Genomic DNA, 24,453 nt, shown 5'->3' with positions numbered 1-24,453 from the left:
TGATGATCTAAGTGTCTCCATTGCCCTGTCCTACCATCTGTGCCCATCCCAACTGGGTGCTTCTGGATCGGTGCAAGAGCTGGGCTCTCATCTTCCTGTCCCATTGGAGAAGGCACCAGTGTCTGTCTGATGTCCACAACTCTGAACCTTCCTCTGGATGTATCCCAGCCCTGATACTGAACAGCTTAGGACAGGCTTGCCTGGCAGAAGAGATGAGGATGGAGAAAAGGAAGATTTGACTGACTTCAGAGAGAGTGCCAATAGAATCGGGAGTAGACAGTGAATCAGAGATGCTTTCCATGCCAAGTTAGCTTACCTGGAGAACCTGGCCCCCTTCTGCGGGACAATGCATTATGCTTCAGTTCTAAAGAAGGAATCTACCGAGACTACAGAGTCAGAGGAGGAAGAGTGGTGAGAGTGGAGCAGGCAGAGATGAGTCCCCAGGTTCAGGCAACTCAGGAGATACCAAACCCTAATACCTGGAGACATGACCCACATCACTTTCCAGAAGAAAATGTCAGACATGCACAACAGTAGAATATAAACAGCTGTGTAACCATTATCCATATTCTAGATCATCAACTTGTTTTTTTGTTTGTTTGTTTGTTTTTGTTTTTTGGTGAAAGCAAAGTACAAAAATTTATTGAAGCTAAGCGTGGTGGCACACACCTGTAATTCCAGCAGTTTGGGAGGCTGAGGTAGGAGGATCACAAGTTCAAAGCCAGGTTCAGCAACTTCATGAGGCCCTAAGCAACTTAATGAGAGCCTGTGTCTAAAAAGAATACAAAAAAAGGGCTGGGGGTGTGGCTCAGTGGTTAAATGTCCCTTGGTTCAATCCCTGGTACCAAAAAAGAGAAGGAAAATTTATTGAAATAAAGCAAAATAAAGTTCCTGCAGTTAGGAGGAGACCAAAAAGGTTACCAGTGAATGACTATCACCTATGGTTTATATAGGTCTATAGGTTTAAGGAAGTCAGTTCCTAGCTCAATCCTAGGTAAGGCACTCAGTGTCATGAGGCATTCATGCAACCTTTAGTCCACTCAAAATGTTGATCAGGCAGTTTTCCTTCTTTAGAGAGTCCATGGATTCCAGGTCACAGATTTCCTGATTAAAAAATATTTTTACAAGTTTCTCAACAAAAGCTTATAGCTGTAAATTTGTGCTCTTCTGCTTAAAAAGCAGCCCACCACCCTATCTGCCTAGCCTGCCTGCCTACTCCTCCCTGAAGAGGTAATCATAACTGCCATTAGGGAATTTGGATTGATGACCACTCTAGTTTCTTCAGGTTAGTAAGGGGTATCGAAAGGGGAACAACAGTCCAGGTCCTCCTACAGAGTCCCATCTAATGGCACCTATTGAAGTCTGGTGATATTTTCAGGTTAAGTTGAATCTTCATAACTCTCTGGTGCTTAATGAACTCTGGGCATTTTGTGCATCAGGGCAATTCAGAGGTCCATGGTGGCAGATGGTGGGTAACTGGACAAGGTATACATAGGGCAGGGATCAGGACTTCTGACGATCCCAGGTAAACCATCAAAAGAAGTAATGTAGAGTGTAGAGTTGGGTGGATTCTTTGTCTTATGAATTCAAAGAATGAGATTCACGCACATCAGAAGATACAAGCGAAGTGCAAGAATTTATTGAAGTAACTGGGTGCAGTGTGGTATATGCCTATAATCCCAGTGGCTCAAGAGGCTGAGGCAGGAGGATCTCAAGTTCAAAGCCAGCCTCAGCAACTTAGCGAGGCCATAAGCAACTTAATAAGACCCTGTCTCCAAAAATAAAAAAGGGGGCTGGGGAGGTAGCTCAGCTGGTAAAAGTGCTTGCCTCACAATCACAAGGCACTGAGTTCAATCCCCAGTACCGCAAATAAATAAATAAATAAATAAATAAATAAATAAATAAATAAATAAAAATAAAAAGGGCCAGGGATGTGCCTCCATGGTTAAGCACCCCTGGGGTTCAATCTCTGGTACCAATACTCAAAAGTATTGAAGTAAAGCAAAATAAAGTTCCTGCAGCTAGAAAAGGACCCAAGAGGATTGCCCTCATCTACATTTTTTTCTGAAGTATTTTAAAACAAATTCTAGCTACTCTTGTCATTTTATCCCAATATTCTTTGATGTTTATCTCTAAAATATATGAACTTTTTTACATGATTACAACGCTGTACCTAACAAAATGAACAATTGTATGGAATGACCAAATATCTACAGTAGTTTCAAAATGTCTCTTTGTATTGATTTGTTGGTTTATGTAAGTCAGGATCCAAACATGGTCACACATTACATTAAGAGCACTTCCCTATTCTCTATCTTCATTGGTTCATATCACTGATTTGCCAAGCAAATATGGTCCTACAGGAAGTCCCATAATTGGGCCAGGCACAATGATTCACACTTGTAATCCCATAAGTACAGAGGCTGTATCAGGAGTATTGCAAGCTCAAGACCAGCATCGGCAACTTAGCAAGGCCCTGTCTCATAAAATAGAAAGACGGTCAGGCATGATGGCGCATGTCTATAATCCCAGTGGCTTAGGAGGCTGAGGCAGGAGGATTGGAAGTTCAAAGACTGCCTCACAAATTTAGTAAGGCCCTGAGCAACTCAGCAACACCCTGTCTCTAAATAAAATATTTTTAAAAAGACTGGGGATATGGCTTAGTGGCTAGTACCCTTGAATTCAATCCCTGGTATCAAAAATAAATAAATAAGTAAATAAATAAATAGGGTTGGGGGATGTAGCTCAGTGGGAGAGTGCCCCTGGTTTCAACACCCAGTACCAAAAGAAAAAAGAAAAAGAAATAAAGGAAGTCCTGTGTTTGGGATTTCCCTCTTTGCTTCCTTGTAAGCTCATTTAATTTTCCCTCCTGTATTTCTTAGAATCTATGGGAAGTTAGCTTGGTATGTTTTTATTTCAGTTCAATTTTTTTGGGGGGGAGGGTGGGTCTGGGAGAGCAGAGAATCCTTTGCTGATGGTGCTGTACTTCCTGTGGCATCCCACCTGAGGCACACAATGTCTGGTGGCCCCATACTTCGTGATGCCCCCCATTCAGTGAGTTCAGGGCTGATCCTTCCATTGTCAAGTTCCCCCATCAGTCTTTCGCCTTCTAATTTTATCCTTTGATTTCTACCTAAATCAATTTCAAAATCTTCCCACAATAAAGCATTTTAAAGGAGAAGCCACAAGTAGCAATTTCTTAACCCACAAGGGAAAAGTCTAATAATGGTGGAGTCTTAGGTTCTTGGTTAATGGGAACAGGGAGGGAAGTCAGAAGTAGGGACAAAAACGGAGTGATATCATGGCAGGAAGGGAAGGAGCAGTGGAAAAACCCAGGACCTCTTTGCCAGGAGCCTGAGTATGGGGCTGGTTTGGGGTTTCCTTATTCAGGGGGGGCTCCCCCACCTGGTGGTGACTGCTCATAACTCAAGCTTTATAGATAGGCCCACCTAAGCTTGAATCCAGTTCAGCTTCCTAATTGGTGCTGGGAGACTTATCCCCAAAATTTTAACAGGGTATTTTCATCTATGAAATGAAGATACTAATCCTCATGGCCTGGCAGGTTGGTGGGAGAACGGATTGAGTTGGTAAGGGGTGTGACAAGTTCCTGGTAACACTCTGGGTGGGGAATGGGAAACTTATTTGAGGAAGGGAAACCCTGCTGACCACTCTTGGCTGATGCTTAGGAGGGCTGGGGGTGGAGTATAATGTGCTCATTCCCCAGATAGCACGACTCAAGCCCAGGGACTTCCTCCTAGATCTCTAGCCTGGCGTTTCTCGTCTCCCAATCCTCTTCATTGCAGCCTGGCCTCTCAGCCTCTGAACTTGAACCCTTTGTGGCCCCTCTGGTCTGGGGGCCCAGCTGCCTTAGGGACATCTCCATAGTCAACCGCCTGCCCAATCAACAGACAGCCTGCTCAGGCTCACTGAGTGGCTAGGGGATCCAAGTGTGACAGGGAAGCCTAGAATCCCGAGAATCCCGTGGGCAGGCGGTTTCCTGGAGACGCCCCAGCAGAGCCGTTAGGGGCGGGAACATCTAATTCCAAAACGATTCTCCCTTGCTGGGAACGCAGCAAGTGCACATTGAATGCATGTTGAGAGAATTGAGCTCTCTCTGCCCTGAGTGGGAGATAGGAAATAGATTATCAAGGAGGGTGACTGCCTGCGGATGGGTTGGTGGGGGTGGACTGTCTTGGGCACCCCAGGAATTCCAGACTCCAAAACCCTGAGCCTTGAGGGTAGCAAGGCTGTGGGGCAGAGAGCCAGGAGCTCCTCTCTCCTGTTCCAGACTGTTTACTGTTGCCTGCTGCTCCCACCCACAAGCTTCTTACTTGCTTTCTGCAACCACCGAGGCAACTCAGCCTAGGCCCTCAGTGTGGTGAGAAAGGGGCGCAATGCCAGCCCCAGACTCCCAACCACATCCCTTTCAGCCCCCATGAGGATGGCACTAGCGCCCCCTGCTGGCTAGCTCTGCTGACTCCTTTGGCCTGAGTCCCCTGGAGGCATCACCAGGAGCCCCATCTCCAGTTCACCACAAGGGGCTGGCAGGGCCACTCTTAGTCCTGGGGTCCTGCTCTGAGGGGACACACATGAATTCCATCCATCCCAGTCCACACACCTTCGTTGGAGCATCCAGGCTTTCTTTTCCACATCACCTGTGCTGCTTTCTTTCTTGTTTTGTTGACTTTAGTGCTGTCTCTGTTTGCTCTGGCTAATCCTACAGCCCCAGGATGAAACCTCTGAACTTGGGAAGCCTGAACCTGAGAGGCAACAAGCTAGAGTGGAGGCGGCTAAATGAGAGGGAGGAGTAATGTGGCCTCAGGAGGGGGGTGCTACTGTTCACATCCCCCTCACCCCCCTGGTGGGGCCTAGGGGTAGGGATGGGTGGAGAGACTTTCCCAGCCTCACCGCATGCAGGTCTTAGCCTGTCCTATTGCTAATTTGTTTTGAAGCTTAGCCCCAGAACTCTAAATGCTTCCCATCTTCAGGAGGTTCCAACACCTTGTAGGACAGAGTACACATTCTCTGGTAAGTTACTTGCTGGGAATCCCTAGTCCTTCAACCAAATGATGCAGCCACGGTCACCCTTCTCCATGTGAAGCCCCCAAGACTAAACCTTCTTTACTTTCCATATACCTCCATGAGAATCTGCTACCCTACAACCTTAGAATGCAACCCTATGGGGATTACTGCCCTCACTAAATTTTACAGTGGGAAAGTTAAAGGGATATCTCCATAGTCAGTTAAGTGTCAGCTTGGAGTAGTTCAGGCTTCCTGGCTCCTGGCTTAGATTCTTTGTCCAGCTTCAGGTATATCTCAGATCACAGAGCATGATGGGCAGGGGCCAACACACTCAGCCATGGACTATGCACACAGTACATACAGGTGAAGGGCACCCTGGACCTGACATGCTCTCCCCATATTTCTGCAGACCAAATAGCACCAAGACCCTTATGTCCTTCCCACCTGCTGAGGGGTTAAGAGAAAGTGCTGACTCCATGCCCATCTACCACACTACTACTCCTGGCCTGCCTGTGTGGCCTGCAGAGTGTACATTCCCTCTCAGGGCTAGGATAGGAGAGCTGCCCTGGCCTGAAGCAGGGGACTTAAGGGATAAGCTTAGGGAAGCTGCCATCGTCACCACAGACTTAGGATGCCTAGCTCTGCCATCTGGGCAAACTAAGCCCTTCTTGAGGATGATGAGCTGTCATCGGGAGCCCTCCCCACCTACCACCTCCCAAACCACCTGCTCCGATGGCTCACCAGCCTCTGAAGCAGCATCCCTCTTAAACCCCTGCTCATGTGCTCTGGGAAGTGCTGTATTCGCTCACACAACTTCTGCCTTAGGCCACAGGCACTCTTGTCAATTGGGGCCCACATCTTTGCACAGTCCAAAAAATGGACTGTGTACACAGGAACTTCCTGTGTGTGCAGTCAGATACAGGCATGCATCTCAGACCCAGATGTGTAACACAGCATATCCACCCATACAGATGAATACCCAGATACAAAATTCTACATACCCCTGCCCCTTCCCGAACAAGGGTTGTTTGAGGATAAGAGTTGAGTCACCTACCAACCTGTGCGACCTGCTGAGCCAGCGGATAAGAAGCCCCAAGCTGACACCTGTGGCCTCAGAGGACCAACACCCAGTGTAGGGCCTGCCTAGCCACCAGCCTCTAGCTTTAAAATATATATATGATGGTTGGGGGATGTGGCTCAGTGATAATGCATGTTTATCATGTGTGAGGCTCTGGGTTCAATCTCCAGCACCAAAATACACACACACACACACACACACACACCACTGTCACTATGCCTCAAGGGCTACCATCAAACTTCTGCTCAAACACAGATGTCTTAGAGGTCAAACCAATGTGTAGTGGGACACATCCTCTCTCTTCTGTCTAGACCCCAAGCCACCTAACTGTGCCCCTCCTATTAATAATTCATACACCCCACTCTTCTTAGCTCACACACACTTGAGCAGACAGCCCTATTCTAGGCCTATATAGGCTCTCTCCCTCCTGCCCTCTGTCACCTGTAAATTCCTTCTCAGGAGTCTGTCCCCAAGAATGGCAGAGGATAGAAGGTTAGTCTGCAAATAATCCAAGTAAGTAGATTGTCAGATGAAGGAAGCTGGTAAAAGTCCACCTACCCTGGATTCTCCTCTGCTTCACCTGCACATACAGTTAGTCACAAGTCAAGTCTTGTTGGGTGTAAAGAATATCCCCAACAAAAAATAACAAATTAAAAAATAAAGAATATCCTCAGCTCCACCCACGAGCCAGGCATTATCTGTAAATACATGGTCAACCTCAAGCACATATTAAAATGAAGAAACATCACTCCAACTCTCATCATCTTTCTAATCTGAAAATTTAACATGGTGGTTAAAGTGTGGCCTCTGAAACAAGACTACCTGCATTCAAATCCCAACTCACCTGCTTGCTAGTCACTCTCTCTGTGCCACAGTTTTCTCACCTGTGAAAAGGAGGTAATATAGTCTGGGATGTGGCTCAGTGGTAGAGTACTTGCCTAACAAGCGTAAGGTCCAGAGTTCAATCTCTAGCACCACACACACACACACACACACACACAAAGATAATATTATCTATCTTCATGAAGTTGTCATGATTACTAAATGAATTTATAAAACAAATGAAGTGCTTAGGGGAGGGCCTAGCATATAGTAAGTGCTCTTCAGAGTGTGCTGCTTCCTGGGTGTGGCAACACACACTTATAATTCCAGTGACTGGGTGGCTGAGGTAGGAGGATTGGAAGTTCAAGTCCAGTCCTAGCAACTTAGTGAGACCCTGTCTTAAAATAAAAAATAAAAAGGACTGGGGACTTGGCTCAGTGGTCAAGCACCTCTGGGTTAAATCCCCAGTAACAAAAAAAAAAAAAAAAAAAAAAAAAAAGTTTGCTGCTGCTATTATTCTCCCTTCCTTCACCAACTCAGTCCCTTCTAGTCTGTCTCCAGTGATCCGGTCATCACAAAGCTGTCAGTATGCTCTTCTAACACAAATGGGACATAGACCCTCCTGCATTTGCAATCCTCCCTTGGCATCCCGTGGCCCTCAGGATGGTGTCTGGTTCCTTAGCCCTGCTCACAAGGGTGCTTTAGCCCTATGGCTTCCTCTCTCAATGCTTGGAACACAGGGATTTCCCTTGACCCTCTCTGCCATGGTATGCTGGTAAATGCTAAATAGCTGATTCTCTATTTAAATGTGCACATATGTTTATTACAACCTTCACTGGTATAAAATCACACATAATTTTAAAATAGTACACAAAATGTATAGTACTCCTTATTTTAAGTTTTAGAGTCAATTGCTCTATAGATTTATTTGATTTCTCTATAGATCTTTCTTTGATTTTTGCCAATCTTTGTTTCTGCAGCCAACCTTTTTAGTACAATTCATAGAATTTGACAAAATTAAACCATGAACAAATGCTTAATTACTATCCAATTTAGCAGTCATTCGTGTCATTGAATGTAGTTCCAACATAAATGTTGATTGGTATTTCATTTACATTACAGAGTAAGACAGCTGGGTATACTGGCACTCACCTGCAATCCCAGCTACCCCTGTAATCCAAGCAACTCAAGAGGCGGAGGCAGGAGGATTGCAAGTTTGAGGTCAGTCTCAGCACTGTAGCAAGACTCTGTCTCAGAATAAAATTTAAAAGACTGGGGATATAGCTCAATGGTTAGAGTGTTTGCCTAGCATGCCTGAGACCCTGTGTTCAATAGCACCAAAAATAATTAATTAATTAATAGTGAGATGAAATTTTTTTCCAGAACTGCCTTTTATTTTATATTTTTTTAGTTGTCAATGTACACAATACCTGCATTTTATTTATTTTTATGTAGTGCTGAGGATTGAACCCAGTGCCTCACACAGGCTAGGAAAGTGTCCTACCACTGAGCCACAACCCCACTGAGACAAAAATTTTGAAATGAAGATATGTTGAGGTTTAGACTTATCCAGTGATGTAAGTTATTTTTTTTTTGCTGAATTGAATAATAGCTTTCAAATATTGGAAGAATATTTCCTCAACATATATGTAGCAATATAAATTCTACGTACATCAAACATTTTTAAGTTTAATCCACAAACATTATTAACATTTTTCTTCATCATTTTCTTAAGTCTGGACCAAGGACTGAAAAACTTCTTTTGTAAAGGGCCAAACAGAAAATGTTTTATGCTTAGGGCTGGACATGTAGCACTTTGTAGTATGCATGAGGTTCTGGGTTCCCCAGCACCACACACACACACACATACACACACACACCCACACACACAAATATTTATTTTAGGGCTGGGAATATAGCTCAGTTGGTAGAGTCCTTGCCTTGCATGCACAAGGCCCTGGGTTCAAATCCCCAGCACCACAAAAAAAAAAAAATTTACATATTATATTATTGATACTAGAATGTTATATTATTATATTATTACATATATTAAAGCATAATTACATTTCAATATATTGATATATTACCAATATATATTATAATGCATGTAATATTATATCACCTTATTATATATGTAATAAATATAATACAATAAGACAATATATTACAATATTATATGTAATATAATGATGTAATGTATTGTAACATATATGTAATATGATATAAAATATTGTGGTATAATGTTATATCACAATATTGTGATATATTTTGATAGTTTTTTAATTTTTTAATTTGTTCTAGTTAGTTATACATGACAGTGAAATGCACTTTAACACATTATACATAAATGGAGTATAACTTCTCATTCTTCTGGTTGTACACAATGTAGAATCACACTGGTCATGTAGTCATATATACACACAGGGTAAAAATGTTCAATTCATTCTGATATAGCCTTTCTTCTGCCATACCCTCTCCCCTCCCTTCACTCCCCTCTGCCTAATCCAAAGTAACTCTATTCTGCCCTAACCACCCCCTTATCATGAATTAGCATCTGCATATCAGAGAAAACATTCAGCCTTTGGTTTTTTGGGTTTGGTTTATTTCACTTAGCATGATATTCTCCAGCTCTATCCATTTACCTGCAAATGCCATAATTTCATTCTTCTTTAAGGCTGAGTAATATTCCACAGTGTATATGTATCACATTTTCTTTATTCATTCATCTGTTGAAGGGCATCTAGGTTGGTTTCACAGTTTTTCTATCATGAATTGAGCTGCTGTAAACATTGATGTGACTGTGACACTGTAGTATGCTGATTTTAAGTCCTTCAGGTATAAACCAAGAAGTGGGATAGTTGGGTCAAATTGTGTTTCCATTCCAAGTTTTCTGAGGAATCTCCATTCTGCTTTCCATAATGGTTGGATCAATTTACAGTTCCTCCAGTTCATTTTTATTTCTTATTGCTTGTATTCTTGATAATTGCCATTCTGACTGGAATGAGATGAAATCTTAGAGTAGTTTTGATTTGCATTTCTCTAATTGCTAGAGATTTTTTTTGTTTTGTTTTTCACGGTGCTGGGGATTGAACCCAGGGCCTTTTGCTTGCGAGGCGAGCACTCTACCAACTGAGCTATTTCCCCAGCCCCTGCTAGAGATGTTGAACAAACATATTTGTTGATTGATTTTATATCTTCTCTGAAGTGTCTGCTCAGTTCCTTTGCCCATTTATTGACTGGGTTATTTGCTTTTTGGTGTTAAGTTTTGTGAATTCTTTATATATCCTGGAGATTAATGCTTTGAGATGTATGTGGTAAAGATTTTCTCCCATTCTGCAGGTTCTTTCTCTACGTTATTGTTTCCTTTGCTGAGAAGATTTTTAGTTTGAATCCATCCCATTTCTTGAGTCTTGATTTTACTTCTTGAGCTTTAGGAGTCTTGTTAAAGAAGTCAGTTCCCAGGCCAACATGGTGAAGATTTAGGCCTATCTTTTCTTCTATTAGGTGCAGGGTCTATGTTTTAGTGCCTAAGTCTTTGATCGACTTTGAGTGAGTTTCATGCTACCAAAGGGAAGGTTGACTGGCTTTTGATTTTTTTAATTTTTTTAAAATTTATAATGGACCTTTATTTTATTTATTTATTTATACATGGTGCTGAAAATGAAACCCAGTGCCTCACACATGCTAGGCAAGCACTCTACCACTGAGCCACAACCCCAGCCCTGCAAGGCTTATAATATTATAATAAAATATCATACAATATAATAATATGCATAAATAATATATACTTAATGCTTTGTGGGCAATATTATCTCTGTTACAACTGCTCATTTCTACTATTACAGCACAAAGCAGCTATAGATAATATATAAACAAATGAACATGTGTATGTCCTGATAAGACTTTATTACAGGCACTGAAATTTGAACTTCATATATCTTCCATGTCACAAAATACTCTTGTTTTGATTTTTTTCAACTATGGAAAAATATTTTAAAAGCCATTCATTTTAAAATTATATTTGTTCTTTTTAGATCATATTTGTTCTTTTCTAGATAGATGGTAGAGTATATAAAAAGTCGTTCTTAGCTTGCCAACTGGATTTGGTTTGCAGGGTGTAGTTTGCCGTCCTTTGTTCCATGCAACCAACCAAACAATTAATTAAGTTAAGCCCTGATGTGCAGTGTTTGTCAACTTCACTGTGGCCTTTCCAACTACCAGTATGATATCACTGAACAAGGAGTTGGGATCAGATAAGCAGCAGCACACCATTATCTGGTCTCTCCACCTTAAAGATACAACAGATGTCAATACTTTGAAGAGCACAAATAATAGCAAAATATAATAATAATTAGAAAGTGATTCTATGTTACCTTTGTTTTTAAAATAGTTAATTATATGTTTATATAATTTAATTTTTGAATGGTGGCGATGTGTAACAAGCAGTCTGCAAAATCTCTAAAGATTTAATTGGTCCCTGTGAGCCTGCTGGAGTGATTTCAGCACACCCGCCAGTGTGTGCTAACCCCTTTTCACGGCTCTCCCTAGAAAATGCCAACTTGTTCTTCAAGCTCAGGATCCACAGTCTTTGCTCTCTGGCTCCCCTAGATTGAATGTGGTGCCTTCTGGGTGCTCCCACAGCCTCGGCTGGGCCCCCTGGCTTATTTTCTTACCTGGTCTCTCTCTGGTGGAGTGGGAGATGAGAGAGGCACAAGGACCAACAGTCCGGCTCACCACAGAATCCTCAGGGCTTAGAAACTGCCTGGCAGATAAAAGACACTCAATAAATATGTGTAGAATGAATGGAGGGCTGGGGAGCCCTGCAGAGAGACTTTAGGACAAAGAGGAAAAGAGAGGTGGGTGGTCAATGAGAGGGGTCCAACCCAGGGCTCGAAATGTCTGGGAAGGCAGGGTCAGAATGTCCCCCAGTTGTGGGAGACTTGGGGTAGATCTGGTCAGGGTTCTGGCATCCCGAAGCATCACTCTGCCCTCAACAGGTCCAGATGTCCCCCCTCTCTACTCCACTCAGCTGACGTTGCAGCTATATTTTCTTCTCACTCCCCAGGACTTCAAAAGTAACATGCAAGGAAGACTCTCCAGTATTTGGTGACCATGTCAGGGGACACTTTGTCTTTGGGTGCCTTTGGTAATCAGGAACCAAGAAAATTCTCCCCATTTCACAGAGGAACAACTGAGGTCCAGAGCTGACCTGACCCAAGCCTCGATTTCTGAGGGTCTCCTTTCCAAACCCTGGCGGAGAGTTATTGGCTCCCTCGTCCCCCATGGTATCCTGTCCCTCTCCCCTGCCTTCTAACAAGACAGCCCTCTCTCCCACGGAGGGGTTGGTGATATGACTCTTCCCTTCCCTTTTCAGAAGCAGCCCAAACAACATGGCACCTCATTCTCCCTGCTCTACCGTCACCTGCTTCTCCTGTGGACCAACGTGAGTCCCTCCTCTGCATGACACCTCCTTTCCTTCCCAGAAAGAGATCTTGGCTCCTATCCCAAAAGTGACTTCACCAAGGGGCTGTTCTCCACCCTCCAGGTCCTCCCCAGCTCCATGGCAGAGCCATGCCCTAGCCCAGCCCATGTCTGTCTCTGTAGTTCCTGGGGGCAGTCACCAAGTAAAGGCAGCCGGCCTGCTGGAGCCACCTCTCCCATCCTTGACCTTTGCCAAGGACCCACCCCTACCTCCCCCTTCTCTAAGACACACACATGCACACCCCACCCTGGGGCCCAGGCTCCACTGTCCACCTGTCCAGACTCGCCTTCTGTCCTGCTGCCTGACACACCCAACCCAGCCAGTCCCTGTGGTAGAATGTCTCACCCAGGTCAGAGAGAAAAGCAGGAAGAGGGGCCTGAGGGAACAATTCCCTTTCATCTCCATGGCAGATTATCTTCCCCAGCTTGAGAAGTTTTCATAAAACTTCTCTGTGAAAGAATCCTTGATGAGGACTCTGAGGGCCAGTTCCCAAAACACCCCAACTTTATGGAGGGCAAAGGTAAAGCCTGGAGTGCTAGCCTGGGCTTTGGGGTGGGTCAGTAGTAGGGACAGGACTGGATCCCAGGCCAGCTCCTATAGAGAGTCTCCTCTCCCTGCAGTCTCCTTCCCACAGCAGCCTGCAGCTAGAAGACTCAGAAGGTTCTCCTGAGGGACCTGGAATGCCAGAGGAGCCAGAGGGAGTGGCCCAGCATTGGGAGAGGACACTCTGTAGAATTTTAGATAGTTAGATCCCAGCTCAGTGCTGAGGAGAAAAAGGCAGATCAGCTCACCCAGTAATCAACGTTGCTTACTGCTGGCATACTACAAAGAGGGGACCAGTCCCCTCAAGAGTCTGGCAACAGGGGATGCATTGTCAGAAGAGAACTCAAAAACAGTAAAACTGACCAATAAGGAAGGCCCTGTTCAATCCCCAGCATCATTAAAAAAAAAAAATAGGAAAAAAACTAAAAGTCAATCTGCTCCTGTTTGGAGGCAGCGGCAATTCTAAACACTTGTCAGTGATCAAATACACAGTTGGGGTGGACCATTCCCAATGCCCCACCCCATACGCCACTGTTCCTAACTACATATTTACCATCGCATTCCACCTATCAAATCATAACACAGGTTTATTTTTGGAGAATTTATGAGTACTTTTGGATTTTTTTTCTGAATGTCTACTTTTGAGAATCTTAAGTATTAACCTTTTTAATTTTTTTCCCTTTCTAGTGCTGAGGATCAAACCCAGAGTTTTCTGTATGCCAGGTAAGTACTCTACCACTGAGCTACATCTCCTAGAAGTATTAACTCTAAGGTACTTTATGTATTCATTACTTAATCATTCAGCAGCTGTGGAAGCCCTCACAAGTGCTATGTGCATTGGAGAACAGGTCCCATCTGAGCCCTGAAGGATTTACAGGGCATGTAGGGAAGCTGGTGAGTAAACAATTGTTACCAGGCAGGAATTAGAGGTAATAAAATGATGGAAGTTGAGAAGAAACCACCGAACCAAACTTGGGAGTGGGGGACATCAGGGAAAACTTCCTGGGAGAAGGGACATCCACTTTAACTGTGGCAGTGAGAAGAAGTCAACTAGGCAAAGGGGTAGGGGAGAAAAAGCATGATTCCCTCTTTCCCATTTCCCACCCTCAAAAGAAATAATTCATGCAAAGACCCAAAGGGAACCTAAGAAATTCTAGCAGTGAAATTCTGTGTGGCTGGAGCAAGGTGGGAGAGGTCAGCCTGGGCTGGATCTTGACTGTCTTCAACTTGCTCCTGAGAGTGATGGGAGTCATTGAAGGTGTGTAAAGGGAGAGTGACAGCAATAGATAAGTATCTTAGAGACCTCTAAAGCATGGCTGCAGCTCAGAAGGCATGGACTTAAGGTGAGCAGAGTGAGTGGAACAGAGATACTGGCCAGGAGGTATCTGCAATAGTGAAGGTGAGAGATGGTGATCCTGAAACACAGGGAGTCACTTCAGAGATGAGAAAAGAGGTGGGGCTGGGACACGGTGAATGATTGACTGTGAAGGTGCAGGAGTGAGAAGCTGGGATAACTCCCCAGCTTCTGGCTGGGGTGGTGCCCCTCTCTGAGACAGGAGCAAAGAAGGTGGAGCAGCCTTAATACATAATTCAGCCTCATTTCATATTTCTGATAGGATTCTCTCAAATTCCCAGTGCTTCTTAAATGCACCATCATGTGTGTATGTGTGTGTGTGTGCGCGCACGCACTGATTTTGTAGATGGAGGCAGCCCCCAAAACATTCTTTCTATGTAGGGTGGATTTACTCTGGAGAATTAAGGTGAAAACAGGTGAAAGATGCAGTAAAAAACATATTTAGTGATATCCATTGCACGTTACCCACCACACTTCCATGCAGCATTTACCAGGTGAAACCCAGGCACAGAGGTACACCCTGTAATCCCAGCAACTCAGGAGACTGAGGCAGGAAGAGCTCAAGTTCGAGGGAAGCCTGGACAATTTAGTAAGACCCTGTCTCAAAAGAGAAAAAGGGCTGGAATGTTGCTCAGTGGTAAAGCATCTCTGAGTTCAATCCCTGCCAAACATCAACCCCCAAATATCAACCAGGTTCTAGTGCTGGGAAAAAGACAAATGTTCTGTTGTCATAGAATTTACAATCTAGTAAATCATAAAGTAATATGGGTTTTTAAAACACTGACACTTTCACATAAAACATTATTTTTGTCTCTCTTTTATAAATGCATAGCTTTATTATAATGGTAATAATGCCCATCAAAGAAAATATGAAAACTACAAGAAATAAAAATAAATTGCTCATAATTCAGAAACAACATATTGTCCATTAATGCTATTACTCCTTTTCATCTATGACTCTTTTAAAGCACTCTAGATGTAATTGAAAATAATCCTGTATAAACTCATTTCTGTAATGCCCTTCTCACTAATGCCATGAATTCTAGAATAATTCTCAACTCTTCAAGTCACAATTTTATTAACTAGCAAATGAATCATACTTCACTTAATCTCTCCTCTATTCACTGGGTATTTAATTTAAGTTTGTTTTCAACTTTATTTTTAGGTAGTAGGGACTGAACCCTGGAGTGCTCTACCACTGAGCTACATCCCCAGCCCTTTTATTTTTTTAGTGCAGGTGGACCTGATACCTTTATTTTATTTTTATGTGGTGCTGAGAATCGAACCCAGAGCTTCATGCATGCTAGGCAAGTACTCTACCACTGAGCTACAACCCCAACTCCCCCAGCCCATTTATTTTTTATTTCGAGACAGGGTCTCACTGATTTGCCTACGCTGGCCTTGTGATCTTCCTGCCTTAGCTTTCCAGGTCACTAGGATTACAGGTATGTACCATTGCGCCCAGTTTGTTTTCAACTTTTCAATTTTATTTTCATTTTTTAATGTTTCAATATTTCAATAAAGATCTGTGGACAAAGGCTTTGTCTGTATCTCCAATTATTTTCCCAAGGATAAATTCTAAGAAATTAAATAAATGGAACAAAAAACATGAGAACTATATATAAATAAATTTTAATCCTTCATATATTTGCCTATTGAACCCATCAGTTTTATGGTATGAGGTAAGGATCTTATTTGTGCTTTTCAGAGAACAGAAGGGGTGTTCTTCAGATATCTATCCTATCACCCCATCTTCTTAGCTCCAAGCTTCTTCAACCTCTTTGGAAAACAGAAAGGTGAAATCAAGAAGTGACATTACAGGCTGGGGAGATAGCTCAGTTGGTAGAGTGCTTGCCTTGCAAGCACAAAGCCCTGGGTTCGATCCCCAGCACCGCAAAAAAAGAAAAAAAAAAAAAAGTGACATTACAAGTTGAGATTCTCTTTGTCCTAATTATAAGAAAGTGCTTTCCTTGCTCTATGAGTAACTGGCTTTCTCTAAGTGCTCTCACTTTCTGATGAGTAACTGGAAATGTGCTTCTCTGCTTGAACTTTGTCAGGAGTGTTTGTGCCAAATGGGCTAAAAAGCCCTTAAAATTGCTCAAAACAAATAAAATAGAAAGAGACACTAAAATAAAAGACAAGATAATAGGTGTGACATACTCAGCACAGTGCCCAGTACATGTTAAGGACTCAATGAATTTTAACAGGAATTTATTGAGCCCCTACCAGAAGCCAGGCACGGCAGGAGGCTCTGGAGACCTGGAAGTGACCAAGATGGATAAAGTCACTGCCCTCCTAGAGTGTCCTGTTTGGTGGGCAAGACAGTTTTAACTATAACTACCCAAATAAATGATTATCATTAAATGTTAGGTGTCAAGGTCCTAGGAGTCGTCATAGGCAGCTGGGTAGTAGTTGGAGGGGCCATTGGGGAATTCTAAAAGGGGAAATAATAGTCAACATAATAAATAGGAATTTTAGGACCAGGCAGGGCAGAGGCAATTGCCATATGTCATAGGTGCAGTCAGAGAAGATCCAGGGCTTACTGACCTATATCCAGTATTCTTTCACACCCTGGGAATAAGGGCCTGGCCCCAGAGCCCAGCCATCTTAGGGTCAAAACAAAGCACACCTGACCGAGGCAGAGAACAAAAATAAGAACAAAAATAACAACAACAACAAAAAAAAAAAAACCCAGGTTGGGAAGCTCAGCAGAGGCCAGAAGTCATAAGGTAGGGGCAACGGCTCAAAGGTGGACACATATTGAGCATGTCCTATTCAGAGACCTTGGCGAAGAGCTGGAGACAAGGAAGATGTTGATGATGGTGACAAGGAGGAAGCAGAGATGGAGCAGTAGAAGTGCACAGAGCGGGTGGGGCAGAGTGGTACCAGACCAGGATATGCAGAGATGATGGGAACTGGGACAATGATAAAAGATGGGAAACCATGTTAGGGAATGTACCGCAAGGATGATTCTGTGGTAGCAAAGATGACTAAGGGGACAGGGACAGGTGAGGACAGCCCAGGTGACACAAAGGATGGAAATGGAACTAGCAAGTGATGGCTAGGGTGGAGGCAGTTGATGAAGATCACAGGATTGGTTCAGATAGCAACAGCCCTGAGCATGGGGCTAGGGTAGGGATGTTAGCAATGCTGGAGAAGGTAACACAGTGATGGGAACTGGGTCATGTGACAGCATGAGTGTGGAAGGGGTAGTGATTGTGATGCAGGGTTGATGAGGAGGATGACAAGTAAGTGATGGGTCAGAGATGAGTGACAACCATCAAGTTGACCTAGGATGACAGGAAATGTGGGTGGTGATGATGTCTGTGCTGGTGTCAAAATAGAGACACCTACCTGCCCCCTCCTCTGGGCCTGTTTCAACATTGCAACTGTTTCCTAGGCCGCAGGTCCCATGACTCAGATCGGTATATTACCCATGTCCCAGATAAGATCTCTAGGTGCAGCCACAGCCAGGGGAGCTGGCTGGATGCCCATCTCAGCTGTGCCCAGGCCCATCTGAGGATTCAGGCATGGAACTTCGGTGTCATCTCTGCCTTCTCTCTCCTGTGTCCACACCCATCCAATCCTGGATCTTCCAAGGGCCTTAGCCTTCCTCTCCTTGGAGAACACAATTTCTGTGACAACCCTTCTAATCTTGCCTGTTCTGCCAGACTTCTTTTACAGTTGACCCCATTAGAAGTTTCTGGGTCTTTGGGCAGGTGTGGTAGCACACGCCTGTAATCCCAGCAATTTGGGAGGCTGAGGATGGAGGATTGCAAGTTTGAGACCAGTCTCAGCAAATTAGCAGGCCCTAAGCAACTGAGCAAAATTCTATCTCAAGATTTAAAATAAAAAGGGCTGGGGATGTGGCTTAGTAGTTAAGTACCAGTACCAAAAAAAAAAGAAAAGGAAAGAAGTTTCTGGGTCTTTTTTTTTAAAGCAGTGTTGAGGACCTGGTACAAGATAGGTAAGCACTCTACCACTGAGTTACAACTCCAGCCCATTTTGGGGGAAGTCTTCTAAAGCTCTCATAACCATCCCATGGTAGGAGAAAGAGAGGAAGGTGGTCATTAGGGACAGAGTCTGAATAATCCCATCCCCATTCATCCCACCAATATTTGTGGAGTCCCTTACAATATAGTAGGGATTGGCTTTTACAACCAGACCTATTTCTGTTTCCAGGAAGCTCTGTCTGGGAGGACAGACTTGAAAATGGCAGTCTCCATCTGGAGAGAGTGCTATTCACTTATAACTAAGGAGGATAAACTACTTTTTTTTTTTTTTTTTTTTAGTTGTAAATGAACACAATACCTTTATCTGACTTATTTATTTTTATGAGGTGCTGAGGATCAAACCCAGTGCCCCACATGTGCTAAGCAAGTGCTCTACCACTGAGCTAAGAGTCCGGCCCCAACAAACTGCTTTTTAAAACCTGAATAGAATGAGTCCCATTAAAGGAAATCTGAGGATCCTTTTGTTCAAACACTTTACAAGAAAATTCAGATTATAGTGAGCAAACAATAGGGAGAAAGGAAGGAGGGAGCAATAAGTGGGTACAGTCAGTGATGTGACCACAGGCTAAGGTGTCAAATGGGGTGCAGATAACAGCAAGAAGTATCCACTGGTGGAGGAATTAAAATGATTTTGAAGGCCAGTCATGGTGGGACATACCTATAATCTCAACAAATGGGGAGGTCAAAGTAGGAAGAATGCAAGTTTGAGGCCAATCTCAGTAATTTAGCAAGACCCTCAGCAACTTAGTGAGATCCCGTTTCAAAGTTAAAAATAAAAGAGGTTGGAGATATGGGAGCTCGGTGGTAAAGAACTCTGGGTTCAATCCCCAGTTCCAAAAAGATAAAATAAAATTATTTCGAAGAACAAGAATGTCTAATATTTCAGTAGAATGTGTTGGGTATGTACCCAGTAAGCAGCCTCCATGTCCCCCAAATCTTCCATACAGTATGTTACTAACATAGTCCTTCCACAAAGGAATGATTTCCTTCCTCTCTTTCTTCTTTCCTTACCATTCCTTCTTTCCTTTTCCTTTCTTTTCATAAAGTTTTATTGAGATATACTTTACATACTATAAGATTTATCTTTCTAAAGTGCACAGTTCATGGGGGAAGAGAAGAATGATGGTACTATGGATGGTGTAGAGGAAAATGGGGTGGGAGGGGGTGGGGGACAGAAAGATAGTAGAATGAAACAGACAGTAGTACCTGATGTACATGTATGATTACATGAATGGTGCGAATTCTACATTGTGTACAATCATAGAAATGAAAAGTTGTACTCCATTTGTGTACAATGAATCAAAATGCAGTCTGTAAAATTAAAAACTTTAAATTAAAAAAAACTAAAACAAACAAAAAAATTAAAAAGTGCACACAGGTCAATGAGTTTTCAGTATTTTCACAAATTTATGCAATCATCACCATTATCTAATTCTCCAGAGCATCTCATCACCCCAAAAAGAAACTCCATATTCATTAGTAGTCACTCCTCATCCCTCCCTTCCTACAGTCCCTGACAACCACTAATCCACTTTCTGTCAGTGTAGGTGTGCCTATTCTGGGCATTCCATGTACCATATGTCCTTTTGTGACTGACTGATTTCACTTATTCATTAAGTTTTCAAAGTTCATTCATGTTGTAGCACATACAAGGCACTTCCTTTTATTTTTTTTTAATGGAATGCAGAGAAAAGGAGAAAGTTTCATTTTATGTTTCAGGGATCCTAGGGGTCTAGGCCAAAGTGGTAGCAGAAATGTCAGGGCCTTAGCCTTTCCCCCTTTGAATCTGGCAATGTAGGATCAGCTTGGGACAAAATTCTTACTGTCTTTTGGCAGGCTTCCCACCTCCCTTTGAGCCAGTTCTCAACCAGTCTCTATCAATCAATCTTAATTACCATTTTGGACATATTTTCCTAACCTTTCACTTAAATTTTCTAATTTTTTTTTTTTTTTTTTTTGCAGTGCTGGGGTTGAACCCAGGGCCTTGTGCTTGCAAGGCAAGCACTCTACCAACTGAACTATATCCCCAGCCCTGAGTCTTCTAATTCTTGCATTTGACATTCCAAGTACTCACAGGCAAGTCCCTTCCCATTGCTGTTGCCTTCTGGTTTCCTGGGACAGGCATCTTCAGGAACTCCCTGCCCCAGCCATATTTCCGTTCCTTTGCTCATACTTCAAGGGGGCTATCTCAATGCACCCTTGCCCTCTTTCACCTGAATCTAAGGATGTTAGGATCCCAGAAAATAATCCCATAATGTTAGGTTTGGAGAGGAAGTTAGGATTCAAATCATCTCCTGCAACACCCTCTGGTCCTGTTGGGAAAACTGAGGCAAAGAATGGTGTTGGAACTTGCTCTGGGTCTCTGAGCAACCAGGAGCTCCTGACACCCAGGCCTCTCACCACACTGTACTCATCTGATCTCTGTCCAAGACAATGTCTAGCCCCCAGCTGGCCCCTTCCTGCCTCCTTAGTGTGGCAATGGATGGGCCCACAGGGTCCACTAAGCAAGAGCACTAAGAAACTTTGGTTTCCTAGAGCTTCCTTCACTTGCCTCATTTCTGACCTGATCTCCCACCTTTCCAGTCTCATCTGGCATTCTAAGCTCCAACACTGAACCCCTTACAACCCTTCTAGGTCACACTGATCTCCTACCTCCAGGATTTTGCACAAGCTGGTACCTCTGTCTGGAGCTACCTGCAGGATAATTCTTACCCTTCGGGTCTCAATACAGAACTGCAGGGCCGGCTTCATGGGCAGGTGATCTGGGCCTTAGAAGGACCCCAAACTTGATTGAATGCTTTTGTTGTCTTGAATTTTAAATACTTCTTGAACAAGGAGCCAGTAAATTGTGTAGCCTGTCCTGTGTAAGAGTTTTGTTCTGGCAAAACATCCTGATGTCCTATTTCCTTTACTTGATTGTATTTGCAATCTCCTCCACTAATTAGACATTAAGTTCCACAATGGCAGGAATCATGTGGTGGGTTCCAGTTTTCCCTTTCCTAACAGTCTTCAGTTCAGGGAACACAGTGGGGTTGTAGTTTAGCAGTGGAGTGCTTGTTCAGCATGCATGAGGCCCTGGGTTCAATCCCCAAAACCACATACACAGAAAGGAAGGGAAAAAACTGCTTAAGCTGGGAGAACAGAGGTGAATAAAATCAACAAAAATTCCAGCCTCATGGAATTGACATTCTAGTGGAGATAAACCAATTGAGAGGTATAGTATTTAGGGAAAAAAAGGCTGGAAACACACGAAGTATCCATCAACGGGTGAATGGATAGACAAAATGTGGTATGTCTTTACCATGGAATAGTAATAACAAGAAACAAACTCCTGACACATGCTACATCGTGGATAAACTTCAAAAACACAATTACAGGTAAGAGAAGCGAAACATAAGAGGCTATGTATTATATGACACTGTTTATAAGAAATGTTCAGAAAAGGCAATTATAGAGACAGAGAGTAGATTAGTGGTTGGTGTGAGCAGTGGGTGGAAATGGAGATTAACTGTAAATGGGCATGAGGGATCTTATTGAGGTAATGAAAATGTTCTGAATACCTAAGACTTTCTTATGGCAGGCAACAGTGAGCTCAGCTGGGCCCTTAGGGTGCATCCGACTGAAGGCAAGGAATAGGAACTCTGAATCTGGTTCTGCATGTAAGCCACCTCAGGCCTTCAGGAGCTGGTACTGAGGGTCTGCAGTTTACTCTCAGCTCTTGGGATCACTTAATTGCTCTGTTAGGGATGGTCGATCCCCAACCAAGGGCAATGGGTAAACTACTTAAAACATGGCGGATGCTAGCTATGAGCACACCCCCAGAGAGTCAAAAAAAAAAGTGAACAACACATGCACACTACCATAATGAGATTCAAGCAGGCTGATCCAATTTTCAGTGAAGAATTGTTTCCAGTTACTTTGTAACCACAAAGGTCCCAGGCAGCTGGCTTTAAAAACACAACAGAAAGTGGGCTCATTTTACAGTCAATTTCCAATGATGTATATAAAAATTTGGCTGTAGAAGATTGGATTCATGACCATGTAAATCTAGAAGGCAAGCCAATTCTTTTCTTTTGGAAGAGTTTTTCCTATGTTGTAATTGGTAAGCATCCTTGGCAAGATTGTATCCTAAATCTGATGAGAGAAAAAGATATAAAACTGTCTAGGAGAGAAAATGGAGGAGGAACAGTTTATCACCATATGGGTATTATCAACTTGACTTTCTTTAAAACCAAAACCAAATATGTTACAATGGAAAATCTGAAATTAATTATGAGAGTGCTGAATGCTGTCCAACCCCAGCTGGATGCACAGGCTACCAAAAGATTTGACTTTTTACTTGATGGACAATTTAAAGTCTCAGGAACAACCTCAAAGTTCGACCAAATCATGGCTTATCACCATTGCACCTTATTATGTAGTACTGATGGAACCTCTTTGTCTTCTTTACTAAAGATCCCTCGCCAAGGGATCAAGAGCACTTGATCTTCTATAGTGAGAAATCTTTTGACAAAAGATCCTATTCTACCTGAAAAGTACTGATGAATGCTATTGCTGCAGAGCATACTGTTTATCATCAGATTGATAATCACAATAACCTAATAAACCCAACAGATGAAACACTGTTTCCTGGAATGAATAGCAAAGTCAAAGAACTACAAACTTGGGAGTGGATATATGGCAAAACACCAAAGTTTAGTACAAACACTACCTTTACTATGTTCTATAAACAATCACACTTGGAAATTGAAGTATTCATAGATGTAAAGAAAGGAAGAATTGAGATCTACAATGTTGAAGCACCCAATCATTGGTTACCACTGGAAATATGTGACAAATTAAATTCAGTTTTATTGGTAGCAAGTTTTGCACAACTGAAACTACCATGTTAACAAATATATTACTTAGAAAGTGTCCAGAAGACCAGGAACCACATAATAAAGGGAATAGTGTCTGTGAAGAAAATTAAAGAAATAATGTGACTCCATGTAACTTTCTTTATACTGACAGTTTCAATGAGAAAATAAATTTTTTTTATTTTGGTAGTGGGGACTGAACCCAGGGGCATTTAACCACTGAGCCACCTCCACAACCCTTTTTTATTTTTTATTTTGAGATAAGGTCTCATTAAGTTACTTAGGCTGAGTAAGTTGCTGAGGCTGGCCTCTAACTTACAATCCTCCTGTCTCAGACTAGAAAATAAAACTTTTAAATGCATAAAAATGTTCTAAAATTGATTTATGGTGGCATTTGCACCATTTGATAAAGTTATTAAAATCACTGAGTTAGCCAGGTATGACAGTGCAAGCCTATAATCCCAGCTACTCTGGAGGCTGAGGCAGGAGAATTCCAAGTTCCTCAGGTAATTTAGGAAGAAACTACCACAAACCAGGCACGATGGCACAGGCCTGTAATCCCAATGGCTTGGAAGGCTGAGACAAGAGGATCTTGAGTTCAAAGTCAGCCTCAGTAAAAGTCAAGCACAAAGCAACTCAGTGAGACCCTGTCTCTAAATAAAATACAAAATAGGGCTGGGGATGTGGCTCAGTTTTTGAGTGCCCCTGACTTCAATCCCCAGCACACACACACACACACCCAAAAAAGAAATAACCTACCACAAAATTTAAAAATTTCCTAAAGGGTTGAGGTTGCGCTCTATGGTAGATCACTCGCCTAACATCAACAAGGCCCTGGGTTCAATCCCCAAAACTGCAAAATAAAAGTAATAATAATAATAATGTGTCATTGAATTGTACATTTGAAAAAAAAAAAAAAAAGTTCAATAGTATCTGCTGAACTAATAAACAAAGAAACCCAAGATCTTTGGCAGAATGGCCGGGAGGGACTATTTTACACAGGAGACCTTCCCAGGAGATGTACTCCAGAGCTTTTACAAGTCTCCTAGATCCTGCATACTTCAAAGGATCCAACTTCCTCTTTCCTGGCTAGGGCCCCAATCCCTGGGACAACCTGGAATAGTCATTTTCTGTTCATTCCCAGCCAGCTAGGCCTGCTGAGGCTTCTTTCTGCAGTCAGATATCTCTGGGCTTAGAATATGTACCCTGAGACTAGGGACCCAGGCTTGGAGTAACCATTGCCTTACCTCGTAGCTTCATGCAACTCACCTGAATTTGAGAAT

At 42.9% G+C, this 24,453-nt stretch overlaps 1 protein-coding gene and 1 pseudogene across 1 annotated transcript in view; one reads left to right on the top strand and one right to left on the bottom strand.

Annotated features, from left to right (window-relative positions):
- Positions 1 to 24,453, bottom strand: part of Aqp7 (aquaporin 7) — a 47,025-nt gene that overhangs the window by 20,876 nt on the left and 1,696 nt on the right. The window contains exon 2 of the mRNA XM_047524785.1: positions 11,596 to 11,684. The gene's annotated coding sequence lies outside the window, so the exon portion shown is untranslated. The remainder of the gene's footprint in view (positions 1 to 11,595; positions 11,685 to 24,453) is intronic.
- Positions 21,275 to 23,296, top strand: LOC124964090 (lipoyltransferase 1, mitochondrial-like; annotated as a pseudogene).

The sequence above is a fragment of the Sciurus carolinensis genome, chromosome 14 (assembly GCF_902686445.1).
Source record: "Sciurus carolinensis chromosome 14, mSciCar1.2, whole genome shotgun sequence".
Classification (NCBI taxonomy): Eukaryota; Metazoa; Chordata; class Mammalia; order Rodentia; family Sciuridae; genus Sciurus; species Sciurus carolinensis.
This window is presented reverse-complemented; position numbering and strand designations above follow the sequence as displayed.